Source organism: Canis aureus, chromosome 23, assembly GCF_053574225.1.
Source record: "Canis aureus isolate CA01 chromosome 23, VMU_Caureus_v.1.0, whole genome shotgun sequence".
Classification (NCBI taxonomy): Eukaryota; Metazoa; Chordata; class Mammalia; order Carnivora; family Canidae; genus Canis; species Canis aureus.
Window position 1 is genome coordinate 48,751,871 of NC_135633.1, and position 19,941 is coordinate 48,771,811.

Genomic DNA, 19,941 nt, shown 5'->3' on the forward strand with positions numbered 1-19,941 from the left:
TCTGTCCCTCTCCCCTGCTGTCTCTCTCTCTTTCTCTAATATAAATAAAGGAAATCTTTTAAAAAAAAGAGAAGTGTACCATTCTGGTGAGTGATGTCAATAATGGCAAAGATTATGTATGTGGGAATATATGAGAAATCTCTGTACTTTTCCCTCAGTTTTGTTGTAAACCTAAACATGCTATAAAAACATCTTTAAAGAAAAGTTTGCTGATGTTTTAAATTATAAAAAAAATAAGGCAAGGATAATACTTTATGGTTTTAGTTACCCTTTTGTCATAATTTCTAAAACTATTTAGACACATCTTATATCAGGAAAATAGAAGGTACTCTATATATTTCAAGCATTAAGATTTTGATCTGTTGAAAACAATGAGGCAGCAAAGGTAGAGGAAGGGATCAGGGGATCTATTTTAGGCTAGAGTTCCAAGGTGAATTGTTCTCAGGAGCTACCCTGGAACTTCTGTAAATATCACAACCACTCATGTGTTTGGTCAGAACTTAATCCAGAGAATATTAGCTTCTCCTCTGCTTTAGCTTTCCAAATTGTCATTCAGTGCTTCTACTTGGTTAAATCTGGTCTAGAACTTTACTAGAAAAGAGATTCTGGAAAATACAGTTTCTCTATGTTGCAGAAGAGACATTAATAGGTAGTGGTGGTGATTTTAAGTTTATAACAAACATTTCAGGACATCACCACCAAAACACACACACACACACACACACACACACACACACACCATACATATATAATCCAGATTTAGGTATAAATCTGCTTATCCCATCCCTGCCTACTGCCTAGATTCTTTTTTTTTTTTCCTTGCTTCTTTACAGAAGTGACTGGTCTAAGTCGGATGAAAAACTACAGCGTACCAAAAGGGCATATATGGCAGCCTCTCTCGTGCTAGTTGCATCACTTTGCCTTTTAGGTTTTTCCTCTTTACTTTGGATTCTAAAGAGAATTTGGGGGATTGAAAATTAAAATATGAGAAGTAAACAGACTTGAAATTTTCCTTTGTTCTTGCCATGTTGATTTTTATTACATTGAAATTACCTGAAGTTAAGTAGAAAAACCTGATTTTTACATACAAAAGAAAACATTTTTTTTCACAAGAAAACATTTTGTCCTAAAACATTTCCCAAAAGGACACTTCTTATTTTTTTTTAAGATTTATTTATTTAGCAGAAGAGAGAGAGAGCCCACTGAATATGGGGGAGGAGCAGAGAGAGAAAATCTTCAAGCAGACTCCCTGTTGAGCACAGAGCTCAATCCTGGGAACTAGGAGATATTGCCCCTAACTGAAACCAAGAATCTGGTGCTTAACCAATTAAGCCACACAGGTGTTCTGGACACCTCTTATTTTTTGATGACCAATTGACTAAATAAAGTCCCATAACTTGGGTAAGTAGAAAAACAAACACGTAAGTTGAAATAATAACTGAGGCAACACTCACTAAATAGCTTCCTGAATATCTCAGTCTGGGTAATTAATACTAGGATTCTGATTTTCAAAATTCCAAGGATTTATTTTTTCTTTCATCTCTGTCTTCTCTTTGCAACCCTAAATCACTTAACTCATTTCAAAATTCACAAAAGCCTGAAGGAGAGCGAATCAAGTCAAGTTAATGTTTCACCAGCAAATTTTTGTGAAAAACTTGCTGTAAACCGTACCTTTTGTGCCATGCCACTATTTAATTTCTTTTACTCATTTGGGGTCTTCTTGAAACCCAAGAAGAACTATTAATAAAATTATTTCTAATATAGAACAATACTCCCTCATAGAAAAGACATCCTAATACAATAATCCACAGACTAGCAATAAGAAGTAACATAATTAAAAATACAAAATGTGTTCTACATCATGTTATAGTGATTTTTATTCTAATAGTTAAATTTCAATTCAGAGTGACCTAAAATTCTTCTTAAATGTAGGGCAATGGTTCTCAGCCAGGGATAACTCTGCCCCTCCATGGGACAGATATCTGGAGATAGTTTAAATTGTCACAACTTGCAAATGTGAGGGGGATGAAGGGAGATGGTTACTGGCATCAAATGGGTAGAGATCAGGACTGTTGTTAAACATTCTACAATGCATCCCAAACAAAAAAAATTAAAAGGTCTTAAATGCCAATAGTGCCAAGTTAAACATCCCAATCTAGGATGATAAAAGGAAATAGCATCAATTGCACCAGTGAAATTCTACTTCAGAAATGTTCTTTTTTCTAGACCTTGCACTTGCACAGAAAATTAAAGTATAAAACAGAATTTATTTTAAAGTAGGATATAATGTGAACCACAATTAAAGATGACTTTAAAAATTACTAGTATAGGGCAGCCCTGGTGGCTCAGTGGTTTAGCACCGCCTTCGGCGGGGGGGTGTGATCCTGGAGACCCAGGATCGAGTGCATCAGGTTCCATGCATGAAGCCTGCTTCTCCCTCTGCCTGTGTCTCTGTCTCTGTCTGTCGGTCTGTCTCTCTCTTTCTGTGTCTGTCATGAATAAATAAATAAATAAATATTTTTTAAAAATTACTAGTATATAAATAATTACTACCATATAAAATTAAAATTTCTGTATTTAAGAAAAAGAAAGTATAAAAGATAATATATAGAATTCGACCCTTAAGATCTTTATAGATTTTTTCATGAATTTACCTCAATTTAAACAAATTGTATTATCAAATAAATAATTTTAAATTTCATTTTATTATGTATGTCCCTAAGAGACCTCAGTGTACGTTATTCTTTTAAAATATTTTATTTATTTCTTTGACACAGAGTGAGGGCACAAGCAGGGGAAGTGGCAAAGGAGCAGGAGTCCAATGTGGGGCTCCAACCCAGGGCTCCAGGATCATGACCTGAGCTCAAGGCAGATGCTCAACCTACTGAGCCACCAGGTGCTCCACAAAGTACTTAAAAGAGTCATTAATATTCATAGGCTTTTATGATAGAACAGTCATTATTTTTTAAAAGATCTTTATGAAAATACTGGGTAGGTAAGAGGTTATCTAAAAATACGACTGGAGCACTTCTCTATTATACCCTGACAAAACTTTTCTTCCAGTTTCAGAGGACCTAACATCTCCAAAGAAATTCTTCCACCATACAATAAAACAATTGCTGCTTTGAATTGAATGTTCACACTGCCACCTTTTCAAAATGCATCCTTCATGCCTCTGAAATAGAAGAAAAAAGGATACGTACTTGGGATATTTATCCAGATGATCAACAAGAAATTGGATTTGATTCTACACAATGAGGAATATATTGTATCTAAAGGATATTGTCCAGCACTGTGAGATCAACTCTTAAAAGTATTTGAAGTTTACAGCAATTAAATACAGAAATGACTCTCAAGGGCTCAGACCTTTTCAAGAATAAAGTTTTGGTTACTCAGGCTTATAAAGAACCTTGGCAAAAAAAAAAAAAAAAAAAAAAAAAAAGAACCTTGGCAAGATAAAATTATGGTTAAAAGGGCAGCTCAGTAGTTTAGCAACACCTTCAGCCCAGGGCGTGATCCTGGAGACCCAGGGAGCGATGCAGGCTCCCTGCATGGAGGCGGTTTCTCCCTCTGCCTGTGTGTCTCTGACTTCTCTCTCTCTCTCCCTCCCTCCCTATCTCTCTCTCTCAGTCTCTGTCTCTGTCTCTCTCTCCCCTTTTGATTCTCATGAATAAATAAATAAAATCTTTTAAAAAATCATGGTTGAGAGCAAAGGTAATATGAAATAGATAATGAAATGAGAAAGTTACAAACAAAAACTGCAGTTTTATGGCCAGTTACAAAAACAAAGGGTATAGTAAAAGCTTTTATTTTCTACATTTTCCTCTTTCCTCATTTCATTTTCTCTATTTTATACTGTGTTATGCAATGACTGTGGTTATTTCTATAGCTTATTCCATAGGGTACAGGTTATCCAGTTGGGATTTTGACTGAACAGAGAAGAATGCACGTAATAAACAGATTCCATGTCTAAAGATTTTAGTATCTCCTTTTGGAGTGACAATGAACATATTTATGTTTGCATCAGGGAGATGTTTGCATCATGTAATATAAGAGCTTGTAGATGTTGGTAGTTCCAGAAGGTTATGCATGGGAAGCTATATCCATGTATATGCATAAGAAATATCATAGAAGTGGACCATGGTGAATATGATGAATTGACAAACATAAAATTTGGAGTTGAGAAGTAAGGCAGGGGATACACTTTGGCTGTTTTGGTTGTTACTGATAGCTTTCCAAATGAGAAGGCAGTGTTCTCAGATTGCAAAAATAGCTCCCTTGAGCTATTTTTACCTGTTTTGTTTTTTTTTGACTTGGTGTAATAGTTAATTTTATATGTCAACCTGTTTGGGTCATGGAATACCCAGACATTTTGTTAAACAGCATTCTGGATGTATCTGTGAGGATACTTGCGGATGAGATTAGTATTTGAATTGATAGACTGGGTAAAGCAAATTGCCCTTTCTAATGTCAGTGGGCCTCATCCAATCAGTTGAAGATCTTAAAAGTACAAAAGTCAATCATTCCTGAAGGAGAGAGAGTTCCTCCTGCCTAAGCTGTGATCGTGGCTTTTTCCTGATTTCAAACTTGAACCATGAAAACATTGGCTCTTCCTGGGTCTTGAACCTGCCAGCTTGCAAACTAAAACTGTGCCATTGGCTTTCCTAGGTCAGGTTGCTGGCTCACCCTAAAGATCTTGGGACTTGTCAACCTTCCTAATTGTGTGAGCTAATTCTGTTATAAATCTCTCTCACTCTCCACACGCGCAAGCGTGCACACACACACACACACACACACACACCTATATATACATCCTAATTGCTTATCGATTCTGTTTTTCTGGAGAACATTGGCTAATACACTTGGATTCAGAATCTATAAAGAACACATCAAAATCAACACCCCAAAATAAATGATCCAGGTAAGAAATGGGCAGAAAATATGAATAGACATTTCTCCAAAGACTAAGAGACACATAAAAAAATGTTCAACATCACTCATCATCAGGGAAATATAAATCAATGCCACAATGAGATGTCACCTAAAACTCTGCAGGATGGCTAAAATTCACAACTAAGAAAGAATTTGTGCTAGCAAGGATGTGGAGAAAGGGAAACTCTTTTGCACTGTTGGTGGGAATGCAAACTGGTACAGACACTCTAGAAAACAGTATGGAAGTTTCTCAAAAAGTTAGAAACCAAATTACCCACTGACCCAACAATTGCACTACCAAGTGTTTATCCAAAGGACACAAAAATGCTGATTTGAAGGGGCACATGCACCCCAGTGTTTATAGCAACACTGTCAACAATATCCAAGTTATGGAAAGAGCCTACATGTCCATCGACCAATTAATGAATGAAGAAGGTGTGATATATATATAATTGAATATTTCAGCCATCAAAAAGAATGAGATCTTGCCATTTTCATAAATGTAGATGGAGCTAGAACATAAAGACTCCTAACTCTGGGAAACGAACTAGGGGTGGTGGAAGGGGAGGAGGGCGGGGGGTGGGGGTGACTGGGTGACGGGCACTGAGGGGGACACTTGACCGGATGAGCACTGGGTGTTATTCTGTATGCTGGCAAACTGAATACCAATAAAAAATAAATTTATTATAAAAAAAATAACAACCGAAAAAAAATGTAGATGGAGCTAGAGTGTATTATACTAAGTGAAATAAATCAGTTAGAGAAGACAAATACCATATGATTTCACTCATATGTGGAATTTAAGAAACAAAATAGATGAACATAGGGGATGGGAAGGAAAACTAAAATAAACTAAAAGCAGAGAGGGAGGCAAAACATAAGAGATTCTGAACTATAAAGAACAAACTGAGGGTTTCTATAGGAGAGGAAGATGGGGGGATGCATTAAATGAGTAATGGGCACTAAGAAGGGCAGTGTTGGGATGAGCTCTGGCTGTTATATTTAAGTGATGAATCACCAAATTCTACCCTGGAAGCCAATACTACACTATATATTAACTAACTTGAGTTTAAGTAAAATAATAATAATAATAATAATAATAGAAATTATTAAAGGCAAATTTAATTTTTATCAGCACTTCCAATACTTTTTAGGCAGTTTAGTAATCTATTGTTAATCTTTTTTTAAAAGATTTTATTTATTTATTTATGACAGACAGAGAGAGAAAGAGAGAGAGAGGCAGAGACACAGACAGAAGGAGAAGCAGGCTTCATGCAAGGAGCCTGATGCTGGACTCAGTCCCAGGACCCCAGTATCACACCCTGATCTAAAGGCAGACGCTCAAAATAAATAAATAAATAAATAAATAAATAAATAAATAAATAAATAAATAAAGGCAGATGCTCAACCACTGAGCCACCCAGGTGTCCCTATCATTAATCTTTTTATGCATAAACTAGACTGAATAGATTCTCTTCTGTGAAACTTAACTCTGGATGATATAAATGAATGTCTAAAATTGTCTTCTTTCCACCCTTAGGCTTGATTAAATGTTTAGTTAATTGATTGTATGCTTTTATGTTGGAAATAATACTCCCTGATAATTTTGAGGCTTTGTCCCATTTCTCCCTTTCTTCTAGTCCTATTATACATATGGTTCTACTAGGATAGTAATGTTTTGATCTTTCTTTCTTTTCTTTTTCTTTCTTTCTTTCTTTCTTTCTTTCTTTCTTTCTTTCTTTCTTTCTTTCTTCTTTCTTTCTTTCTTCTTTTCTTTCTGTCTTGTTTTGGATGGGTTCTATACCTGTGTTTCTGAGTCAATTGTTTTTCTCTTCTGCAGTACATAATCTGCTATAAATCAATCAAGTGAAATTTTCATTGCATATATTTATTTGTCATTTGGAAGTTCCATTTGTTTCTTCAACTAAACATATCAATTGTCTCACTCTGATATTAGTAATTTTCTTTAAATCTTTGAGCATATTTGTTAGAACTATTTGAAATTCTTTGTCTTCTAGTTTAATTGTTTTATTCACATTAACATTATGTTGTAGAGCATCTGAATAATATTATCTTCTCTTAAGAGTACTAACTTTGTTAGGGGGCATTTAAAATTATGAGGGTCAGCTTGGTCACTCTATTGGCTCAGTTATGAAATAAACATTACTGTAGAAGGTGCAAACTACTAAGATCTCTGGCTATCCACTGAATGTCTCAAGTATTCATGGTGGGTTCTCCAATTTCATGGGCTAGAAGTTGAACATCTCCTGACCTTGACTGTGTTCTGATAATTATTGATGTTGTTCTTTGCCAAGCCTTGCTGAATTTCACAATTTACAGACACTGGTTTTCACTCAATGAAAGAATCAAGAGAAAATGTGTGCCAATTTCTTCTACGCTGTGTCTATGTTATTCTCTCCACTAAATTACTGCATATCACAAATTCAGTGGACTACCTATTCCTTCCCCACAATGACCAACCTCTCTCTCCTATATTGACTGTTTTCTTTTTTATAAGATTTATTTATTTATTCATGAGAGACACACAGCAAGAGGCAGAGACACAGGCAGAGGGAGAAGCAGGATCCCCACAGGGAGCCCGATGTGGGACTTGATCCCAGATCTCAGGATCACACCCTGAGCCAAAAGCAGATGCTCAACTGCTGATCCACCCAGGCATCCCTATTGCCTGTTTTCTATAATAAAATCTGTAATTATTTTTCCAACTTATGGTATTTGCCTTCTAAGATTGTATAAAATTTTCCCCCATAAAGATGCCTTTATGTTAAATTTTTATTGAATTTATTTACCTTTTTATGACCCTTAGATTTTGAATTTTACAAAATCTCCTTTCTAAAATAACTAAAATTGTCAATTTGTTTTAATATATTTTACTTCCTTTTTTATATTTATGTATTTGATTTAAAACTTTTCCTGATATTCTTTGTGAGACATGAACCCAATTTATTTTCCCAAGATTACTAATTGCCTTCTTCAACACCATTTATTTTTTTTTCAACACCATTTATTAAACACTTTGTTATCCATCCCTAAGTATGAGAAACACTTTTTTTTGTAAATTTATTTTTTATTAGTGTTCAATTTGCCAACATATAGAATAGCAACCAGTGCTCATCCCATCAAGTGCCCCCCTCAGTGCCCGTCACCCAGTCACCCCTGCCCCCCTCCAACCACCCTTCCTCCTACCCCTAGTTTGTTTCCCAGAGTTAGGAGTCTCTCATGTTCTGTCTCCCTTTCTGATATTTCCCAGTCATTTTTTCTCCTTTCCCCATTATTGCCTGTCATTATTTTTTACATTCCCCAAATGAATGAGACCATATAATGTTTGTCCTTCCTAATTGACTTATTTCACTCAGCATAATACCCTCCAGTTCCATCCATATAGAAGCAAATGGTGGGTATTTGTCATTTCTAATGGCTGAGGAATATTCCATTGTATACATAAACCACATCTTCTTTATCCATTCATCTTTTGATGGACACCGAGGCTCCTTCCACAGTTTGGCTATTGTGGACATTGCTGCTAGAAACATCGGGGTGCAGGTATCACAGCGTTTCATTGCATCTGTATCTTTGGGGCAAATCCCCAACAGTGCAATTGCTGGGTCGTAGGGCAGGTCTATTTTTAACTCTTTGAGGAACCTCCACACAGTTTTCCAGAGTGGCTGCACCAGTTCACGTTCCCACCAACAGTGTAAGAGGGTTCCCCTTTTCCACATCCTCTCCAACATTTGTGGTTTCCTGCCTTGTTAATTTTTCCCATTCTCACGGGTGTGAGGTGGGATCTCATTGTGGTTTTGATCTGTATTTCCCTGATGGCCAGATATGCAGAGCATTTTCTCATGTGCATGTTGGCCATGTCTATGTCTTCCTCTGTGAGATTTCTGTTCATGTCTTTTGCCCATTTCATGATTGGATTGTTTGTTTCTTTGGTGTTGAGTTTAATAAGTTCTTTGTAGATCTGGGAAACTAGCCCTTTATCTGATACGTCATTTGCAAATATCTTCTCCCATTCTGTAGGTTGTCTTTGAGTTTTGTTGACTGTATCCTTTGCTGTGCAAAAGCTTCTTTCTTGATGAAGTCCCAATAGTTCATTTATGCTTTTGTTTCTCTTGCCTTCATGGATGTATCTTGCAAGAAGTTACTGTGGCCGAGTTCAAAAAGGTGTTGCCTGTGTTCTCCTCTAGGATTTTGATGGACTCTTGTCTCACATTTAGATCTTTCATCCATTTTGAGTTTATCTTTGTGTCTGGTGCTAGGGAATTGTCTAGTTTCATTCTTCTGCATGTGGATGTCCAATGTTCCCAGCACCATTAATTGAAGAGGCTGTCTTTTTTCCAGTGTATAGCCTTTCCTCCTTTATCGAATATTAGTTGACCATAAAGTTGAGGGTCCACTTCTGGGTTCTCTATTCCGTTGCATTGATCTATGTGTCTGTTTTTGTGCCAGTACCACACTGTCTTGATGACCACAGCTTTGTAGTACAACCTGAAATCTGGTATTGTGATGCCCCCAGCTGTGGTTTTCTTTTTTAATATTCCCCTGGATATTGGGAGTCTTTTCTGATTCCACACAAATCTTAAGATAATTTGTTCCAACTCTCTGAAGAAATCCACCGTATTTTGATAGGGATTGCATTAGATGTATAAATTCCCCTATGTAGCATTGACATTTTCACAATATTAATTCTTCCAATCAATGAGCATGGAATATTTTTCCATCTCTTTGTGTCTTCCTCAATTTCTTTCAGAAGTATTCTATAGTTTTTAGGGTTTAGATCCTTTACCTCTTTGGTTAGGTTTATTCCTAGGGATCTTATGCTTTTGGGTGCAATTGTAAATGGGATTGACTCCTTAATTTCTCTTTCTTTAGTCTCCTTGTTAGTGTATAGAAATGCCGCTGACTTCTGGGCATTGATTTTGTATCCTGCCACACTGCCTAATTGCTGTATGAGTACTAGCAATCTTGGGTTGGAGGCTTTTGGGTTTTCTATATAGAGTATCATCTCATCAGCGAAGAGGGAGAGTTTGACTTCTTCTTTGCCCACTTGAATGCCTTTTATTTCTTTTCGTTGCCTGATTGCTGAGGCTAGGACTTCCAGTACTATGTTGAATAGCAGTGGTGAGAGTGGACATCCCTGTTTTGTTCCTGATCTTAGGGGAAAGGCTCCCAGTGCTTCCCCAGTGAGAATGATATTTGCTGTGGGCTTCTCATAGATGGTTTTTAAGATGTTGAGGCATGTTCCACCTATCCCTACACTCTGAAGAGTTTTGATCCAGAATGGATGCTGTATTTTGTCAAATGCTTTCTCTGCATCTATTGAGAGGATCCTATGGTTCTTGTTTTTTTTCTCTTGCTGATATGATAAATCACATTGATTGCTTTATGAGTATTGAACCAGCCTTGCATCCCGGGGATAAATCCTTCTTGGTCGTGGTGAATAATGTTCTTAATGTACTGTTGCATCCTATTGGCTAGTATCTTGTTGAGAATTTTTGCATCCATGTTCATCAGGGATATTGGTCTATAATTCTTTTTGGTGAGGTCTTTGTATGGTTTTGGAATTAAGGTGATCCTGGCCTCATAGAACGAATTTGGAAGTACTCCATCTCTTTCTATCTTTCCAAACAGCTTTAGTAGAATAGGTATGGTTTCTTCTTTAAATGTTTGATAGAATTCCCCAGGGAAGCCATCTGGCCCTGGACTTTTGTGTCTTGGGAGGTTTTTGATGCCTGCTTCAATTTCCTCCCTGGTTATTGGCCTGTTCAGGTTTTCTATTTCTTCCAGTTCCAGTTTTGGTCGTTTGTGGCTTTCCAGAAATGCATCCATTTCTTCTAGATTGCCTAATTTATTGGTATATAGCTGCTCATTATATGTTTTTAAAATCGTTTGTATTTCCTTGGTGTTGGTAGTGATCTCTCCTTTCTCATTCATGATTTTATTAATTTGAGTCTTCTCTCTCTTCTTTTTAATAAAGCTGGCTAATGGTTTATATATCTTATTAATTCTTTCAAAGAACCAATTCCTGGTTTTGTTGATCTGTTCCACCGTTCTTCTGGTCTTGATTTTGTTGACTTCTGCAGAATCTTTATTAACTCTCTTCTTCTGCTGGGTGTAGGATCTATTTGCTGTTTTTTCTCTAGCTTCTTTAGGTGTAGGGTTAACCTTTGTATTTGAGTTCTTTCCAATTTTTGAGGGATGCTTGTATTACGATGTATTTCCCTCCCAGGACTGCTTTTGCTGTATCCCAAGGATTTTGAATGGTTGTATCTTCAGTCTCATTAGTTTCCGTGAATCTTTTTAATTCTTCCTTAATTTCCTGGTTGACCCTTTCATCTTTTAGCAGGATGGTCCTTAACCTCCATGTGTTTGAAATCCTTCCAAATCTCTTTTGTGCTTCAGTTCTAATTTCAAGGCATTATGGTTTGAGAATATGCAGGGGATGATCCCAATCTTTTGGTATCAGTTAAGGCCTCATTTGTGGCCCAGTATTGATCTATTCTGGAGAAAATTCCATGTGCAGTTGAGAAGAATGTGTATCCAGTTGAGTTTGGATGTAAAGTTCTGTAAATATGTTTGAAATCCATCTGCTCCAGTGTATCATTTAAAGCTCTTGTTTCTTTGGAGATGTTGTGCTTAGAAGACCTATCCAGTGTAGAAAGTGCTACATTGAAGTCACCAAGTGTAAGTGTCACGTGGAAGGCGGTGCAGAAGTTCACAGAGCACTGTATGGAGGCCCCAATCTTCTCGTTGTAGAGGCTACACATCAGCGCCCACTCACCGTTGGGGATGTGAGACACCTTCTTGAGGGGTTCCATCTTCTCGGGGCTGCCAATGCTCACCTCAGGGATCCACAGAACACAGCTGACATGGACCTACTTGGTGCCACTGTGGGTATTCTTCATCGCTCCACCTCTCTTGGGACACAGCAAACACTTTGGCTGAACCCCCAGGGCACATGTTCGGCAGAGGGAACTGCCGTCCGAGACCTTGAGGATTCTGTAACAGGCCTGCTGTGCACAGGTGTTGCGTTTGTCACGAACACCATGTCTTTGCCGTCCTCACCGTCAGGTGACTAGTACACATCACAGACAACATCTTCATCATATTTGATCCCCAGGCCTTCCTCGGTCTCTATAGCTTGATTCATATTGTCATAGCACCGCTGCCCAAATTCCTCTAGGACCCTTTCCATGGTGTATTCATCTCATTCAGGCATTCCCATCTCCTTCAATTCCTCATTCGTCAGCTCCAGCCTCCGAGCATCCATGTCGTTGAGGTCGTAATGACACACACTGTCGCTCAGGGTCCGGATATCGACAGAGCCCAACTCTGGAGGCTCGGAGCCCGGCGACACAATGTATTTCTTGGGCCTGAAGAACACGAGCCTGGTCACCGGCTGAGGGATGGTCCCAGGGCTCGCTGGCCCCTGAACCCCTTTTTCCCACTCCTGTCTCCAGGGACCTGCCCGCACAGAGTACTCCTCTGGGTTCAGCTGACAGGAGTCATGCAGCCTCACGGCGGTGATCAGGTCCGTCCTGAGCGCCTCTGTAGGTTTTCGATCTTCATGTCCGGAGCACGACCCTCTCCCGTGCTGGGATCGGGAATTCTGTGACCAAGTAGTGGAGAGGCCGCCACGTGGTCAGGATCCTCAGTGCCGCTGGGACGGCCGCCTGGTTCCGTGATCGCCCTGGGAAACGGCCCAGCGGCAGCGTCTGTCACAGGAGCCGTCCCGCGGGGAAGGCGGCGCCGACCCTCAAACAAACGCCTGCGGACGCCCCCAGAACCGCCCCGGGACGGCGACGGGCTCCGGGCCGCTCCCGGGCGGGGCGCGGGGGGCGCGGGGGGCCGGGGCCTCGCGGGGGGCCTGGCGTCCCCGCCCCGGAGCTCCCACGCCGGCCCCACGGGGAGGGGGAGGGGACGCCTCGGCCGCCGCCGCCCCTTCCCCACCGGAGCCGCCCCTGCTCCAACGCCGGGGCCCCCAGCTGCCCGCGAGCCGCCCCTCCCCCGCCGCCCTCGGCCGCAGGTCACCTGTCGAGAAACCTCTTTTTAATTCTACTTAACACCTGCAGTTCTGTGCTCTGGCTTTCTCATTCTAGATTGTAAGTTCCTAATAAATAGTAATTTATTCTATATAATACACTCTATATATTTATCCTAAATAATATGTAGTCAATAGAAATCTCTCAATAATTACTCACCAAAAAATAAAAGCTTTCGTATTTATTTATATACGCAAGAAAGTAATCTATTATCAATCTAAGTATCGTTCATTAATTCTACAACATGACAGTAACATAGAATTATAAACTCTCAGGATGCCCGGGGGGCTCGGTGGTTGAGCGTCTGCCTTTGGCTCAGGAGTGACCCCAGAGTTCCAGGATCCAGTCCCACATCAGGCTCCCTGCATGGAGTCTGCTTCTCCCTTGGCCTGTGTCTCTACCCCTCTCTCCGTGTGTCTCTCTGAATAAATAAATAAAATAAAATAAAAATTATAAACTCTCAGAAAAGAAAATGTTAGTTAATAAATATCCAATGAGAGTTTACTACTTGAACTTCATTATGTATTTACATTTTTTTTAATTTATTCATGATAGGCACACAGTGAGAGAGAGAGAGAGAGAGGCAGAGACACAGGCAGAGGGAGAAGCAGGCTCCATGCACCGGGAGCCCGACGTGGGACTCGATCCCGGGTCATAGGATCGCGCCCTGGGCCAAAGGCAGGCGCCAAACCGCTGCGCCACCCAGGGATCCCTGTATTTACATTTTTATACAGGGATTTTATCATTTCTGTGCAAACATAACAAAAAGAAAATATAAACAAAATAAATTGTTTAAAGGAGGGGCCAGCAACATTTTCTGTAAGGAGACAGATAACAAACACTTTAGACTTTGCCATCGGCTTTGGGTACAACTGCTCAAAGCTGCCATTATAGCAAAAGACAATCAGGGACATAACGCAAACCAATAGACATACTGCATTCTACTAAAATTTTATTTTCAAAAACAAGTGGCAACTTGAAGTGAATTATGGACTATATTCACCCAACTCCTTAGGTAAGCATAATTCCAAAAACATTTTGCAATCAGATTCCAAATCTTCACAATTATTTTTGACTCAGGGTCATCAATACTTATGTTTTCTATACAATATCATCTTTCAGTACATTAAAATGCTTTAGAAATAGCATTGTTTCAAAAAATGTCTTATAAGTTTTCAAGCAACACTGCAATAAGAATATAGTATGAACCATTTATGTAATTTTGAAATGTAAAACAGATTAATTTAATGGTATCATATTTTAATTCAGTGTATATAAATTTTTCACTCCATTATGTAATAAATGTAGACATTATTAATGCTACATTTTATATTTTTACAGACACATTTTTGAAATTTGGTGAATATTTTACACTTACATCATATCATCATTTATACCAACTGCATTTCATTTAAAATGTTCATTATCCACATGCTGATGATGGTTACACTCTCCTACCACATAAGTCTAAAGGACATTCCTTCAAGTCTCTCATTCAAATTCTGCAAATTTTAAGGGGTTTATCTTCCCCCAAAGTATCCAGTGGAGATTTTTGTTGTTGTTTTTTGTTTGTTTGTTCATTTTGTTTTTTTCAGAAACAAGCAGGAACTTCTGTTTATTGCTAAAAATGTTCTTTAGGCAGCCCGAGTTGCTCAATGGTTTAGTGCCGCCGTCGGCCCTAAAGCGGTTTAGTGCCGCCTTCACGGTGCCGCGCCCCCCCCCCACCCCCCCGCCACCAAGGTGTGATCCTGGGGACCCAGGATCGAGTCCCACGTCCGGCTCCCTGCATGGAGCCTGCTTCTCCCTCAGCCTGTGTCTCTGCCTCTCTCTCTCTCTTTCTGTGTCTCTCAATAAATAAATAATATCTTTAAAATAAATTGTTCTTAAATGCTTCAGTGACTGAATCCTTGAGGAATGCAATTGCCTGGGCATGCCATGAGATATAAAATTATTATACAACAGCCATCAAGATAACAGCTATTTTCAGATGTCCTTTACTCAGAGATTTAATATGTAAACAATTCTGCTGCTTAAATTTATAAGATACTGTAGTTAATTCCCAAAGAAATGGAAGACAGAGATTGGATTTTAATGTCTTTTCTTTCTTTTCTCTCAATATGTGAAATGTATGCATATGTAGTATTCTCACATGCATAAATGTGTGTGGCACATGTGTGCATTCACACATGCATGGGTAAGAGAAAGAGAGAGAAAGAAAAAAATATATATAATTATTTTATTTTATTTTATTTTTGATATAGGCTAAACAGGAGGATAAAATTTGAGGAAATGCCAGTTTGCTCAAAAGAGATAATGGTAATATAACTGTCTCTTCTTAATCACCACATTATCACCAGTCGTCTTTATCTCCTGGGTCTTATTTTTCCAACCTAAAAGTACTGTTAACTGTACTTTTCACTATAAGGATCTTTTATTAACCCATTAAAGCAATTGGTAAGTTAACTGCGTGAAACCCAACTGCATTCATAGAAGGACCTCACACAAAATTACAAGTAAATGCTTTAATTCAGTATTAATGGGAGCTCCTGGAATGACAGGATGTGATATCAGCCAGAGGTAAATAGAATTCTAGCCAAACAAGAGCTGTGAGCACGCTTTAATCAGATTGAGAGTTTATTCTCCAACTGAGATTCATATGTTTAAAAGTTGATATATACTGGAAACTTTCAACAGAGCAGACTGGAATGAGCATGGAGATTTGAGCTGTTGAGTTTGTTGCCGTAATTACTGTAAGGGATAAAGAGAGGTAGGAAGATGTTAAAATATTTTTCTTGGTTCTTTTAGTTCAAACAGAGCAATAAGTTTTCAAACAATTTTTTTCTGCCTTACATTAGGACTCTTCCTTGACACTTGAGGCTTTTATTTTTTTGCTGGTGATTCAGCCAAATCCATGTAGCATATACACTTAAAGGTCAACAACAAATTATTGAAATGCATGGTCATTTTCATACATATTTTAGGATTTGTATTCCAGTACATTTTCTCTATCTTATATAAAATGTGATTAGTAAAATTTTCCACTTATCTTTAAGTGAACCAATTTCTTTGTCTTTGGTTAGAACTCTTTATAAAGGGAAAAGGGGAAAATGTCTCCTATGAAAATCATTATAAAATTATGAGTAAAATTGTTTGAAAAGAAACCTTAGATATCCTCTGCTCAAAGGGATTGTAAAAAGTTCAAATTTGCAGTGAAGTTATGGCTTCCATCATGCTAGTAGAGGAGAATAAATCTCACCCTTGGTATCAACGTATCTAAGTATTTGAAGTTGACATTTTGAGATAACTCCTGTCAGTAGCTGCCGTCTATATTCAGAGTTCTTCGTACCAGAGTATGAATTTGCTCCTACGGACACTTTGGTTCTATGCTTACCTTATAACACAGAAGATCAGTTGGGAGAATGAGAAAAGAGTCTTCCACTTGAACACAAATCCACTCAACTCAATTTATCCAGCAAATACCCCAGGCCCTGATATGCCCATAGAATAACATGAAAATGAGGGACTTATTTATATCTCTTCATATCTTATTGAGTCTCTTATCTTGTTGATCTATTAATTGTAGTACTATCTTTTCCACATGAATATTTTCTCTAACTTAAATTGTGTAACATTGTGGAATTACTCCTGAGTTCCAGTGAACCAGATTGGTGGCAACTATTTTTAAGGGACCTATGTTGCAGCATGAGTGGTTCCACTAAAGGATATGCATGACATCTTTCCATAGCAAAACATATTTGAAGAAAATAAGAACATTTAAGATCTGAAACATGAGAGCATTAAGGATATCGATGTTTTGTTTAGCATTTCTGGTTCTTCAGATGTCTTTTAAAAAATAGGGTAAAAAGTGGAACATATGTTGTATGGGCCCATCAGTCAATTAAATTGTTTGTTGCTTTAATTTGAGTTTAATGTTATTCTGTTTATATAAATTGAAAATTGTGGGTTATAAAAATTATGTTAACCATATGGATAATTTTGTACTTAATCCTATGACATCTGTCTGTACCTTATACTTGTATGGAAGGGTATGAAAGAGGGAAGCTACTTATTAAAGCCCTTTAGGCCATGTTCAATTTAATTGTCAGGGATCATTACGATTTACATAGAGTGTATGTAAGTATATACATACGTAACACCTGGTGCTCCTTGAGGTTAACTAAATGTGGTAAAAATATACTGGGAGTTTTCTTGGAAGTATACTATAATTTTTTACCTATCTTTATTTTCTTCTTATAAAGAAATAAAGAAATAACAGTCACAATAATATTTAAATCTTTAGAAAATTAATACCAACAGAACCAAATCCTATCTTCTTTTTCAAATATTTTGCAATCAGGCACCACCACTTATGCCAACAGTAACAATAAATAGTAATGAATTTTTGCATTTCCAATCAACGTTGCATGACTGATTTAAACTCTGCAACTGCATGAGTAAGTATTCCTGGTATTCATCCAGAAGATCACAGAAAGGTCTAGTCTAGTTGAAAAACCCCTTTTTTTGCCAATAGGTAAGAGAAAGATTTGTGAGTCTAATTACCTTCATCTTTACATTTCTTGATCAAACACAGATTCCAAATCAAGGCTTTGCCATTAATTTCAAAAGCTTTAATGAGAAAATGCTAGTAAGTTTTACAATCTATGCTTCATATTCTTTGCATTACCTTAGATGAATCAGCACCTGCAGCCATAGGAAGATTTTTAGGACATTCTGACAGAGAAAAAGAAATAATGAAAACCAAAATAAGACCTGGACTACAGTAGAAGAATTTATTTAGTGATTGTTCTCCTCTTGCAGTAGTTTCTATTATTCATTTGCTGATCAAAATATTTAGGCTGGGGTTCAACTCCTTGCTTAAACATAATTTCAAGGAAGAAAAGAAATTCTATTGAATCAGGGATTTATCACTGGCAAAGCATTTAAAAAATAAAATGAAAATAAAAAGAACTGGGGGTCTACCAAACCCTTGAGCAAAGCTACACTCAATGTTACTCTGTCTAACCTTGGATCAGATTATTTGAATATCAACTCCCTTATAATATGGCCTTCTGAGATGACAAAATGAAGTCATAGATTCAAGCTAATCTCACCAAAGATTCAACCTATTTCTTCACTTGCTTTTAATATCTACTTATTTTTGCAAATTTTTGGGCCTTGGCTCCACAATTTTTTTTAAGTTTTAAGATTTTATCTATTATTCATGAGTGTCACAGAGAGAGAGGCAGAGACACAAGCAGAGGGAGAAGCAGGTTCCCTGCAGGGAGCCCGATGTGGGACTCGATCCCAGGACCCCGGGATCATGACCTGAGCTGAAGGCAGACACTCAACCCATGAGGTGCCCAGGCGTCCTGTCTCCACATACTTATCTAAACTCGTAACTCTGGTATTTCAGGAGTTTTTTTATATACCTAATTACTTGACATTTAGTCATCAAATTTCTGCACAGCTTTTCATTTAGTCAACACCTTGATCACTTTATCTTCAGTTTCCTTAGGCAAGAACTCTTCACTTGAGGTCATATTGAAACCTTATCCTGACAGAATCCTAATGCTTCTGCTTTATCAAAAAAATTTTTAGTTCCACCAGAAACTCCCATTCGGTGTGGGGAGAAGAATTTGATGTTATTTTATTTTTTTTGATTATTCCTAAAATTTCAAAGATGAATTGGAAATAATGTAAAATACAATATGAAAAAATAAATATTTCCCACAACTCATAAATAAATTAGATTCAACATTGGACAGCATGAAGAAATGTTTACTACTTTTTTGTATGAATATGGCTCTAAGCTTCTTGTGACCAGGCCATCCATAATTATAATGAAAAATATGTCTTCAGGTAATTCTGCTTATTGGAAAACATTGTTTTCTATCTAGTATTACCATACCAGTAACAGGAGAAAAGGGAACTTCTGCCATATTAAGGACTTCTCTTTCTCTGGATTGTTTGTCACTTTTTTTTACTTTAAATCATGATAACTAACCTGAAAAATAAAGACTCTTAAAGCTTTATCTTATTTTAGTACACAAATCAATTTACATTTTTTACAAGAGTTTTCAATACCATTATTTATTTTTATTTTTTAAGATTTTATTTATTTATTTATTAGAGAGAGAGCACAAACAGAAGTGGCAGGCAGAGGGAGGGGGAGAAGCAGTCTTCCTGTCAAGTCTCCCAACATGGGGCTCCAATCCAGACCGTGGGATCATGACCTGAGCACAAGGCAGATGCTTAACTAACTGTCTGAGCCACCCAGGTGCCCAATACCTTTAATTTTAAAAGTAACATGATAAGATATTAATATACTATAATAAACTATGTTAAAAACTATATTCCTCAAACTTGTTATTTTGACCTTTATATTGTTCACTTATACTAGCTATGCAGTTGGGCACAAGACTCTTCAATCATGTATAAATGGTTCTTAAATTTAGCTTGTATAGTTCATTCAATATATGATTTTTTTTCTTTTACTTTTATCTTTGATACACTTACCTTGACAATTACTAGATATAAAAATAACACCTTACTTGTTATCATGATTCCCTGGTTTTTACACTTTCACAATGGCTACTGAATTATACATAGGAAGAAAAAAATGCAAAAATGACCTAAAAGGATCAACCTCAAATTAATTTTACGCAACTTCGAGTAGGCCTTGGGAAGGAAGCACCTTGGCTTTTAAATGAGTCTTTAGTTCCCTAAAAGAGTCATTAGAAAACTGAGACAAAGCATTCATATATCCTCAACTCCACTACTTTTTTTTTTAAGACTTTATTTATTTATTCTGTGAGACACACAGAGAGAGGCAAAGACATAGTCAGAGGGAGAAGCAGGCTCCATGCAGGGAGCCTGATGTGGGACTCGATCCCGGGTTTTCCAGGATCACGCCCTGGGTAAAAGACAGGTGCTCAACCGCTGAGCC

At 37.7% G+C, this 19,941-nt stretch overlaps 1 pseudogene; it reads right to left on the reverse strand.

Moving 5' to 3' along the window:
* Positions 1–827: 827 nt before the first annotated feature.
* Positions 828–12,592, reverse strand: LOC144295205 (protein Jade-1 pseudogene; annotated as a pseudogene).
* Positions 12,593–19,941: the final 7,349 nt, after the last annotated feature.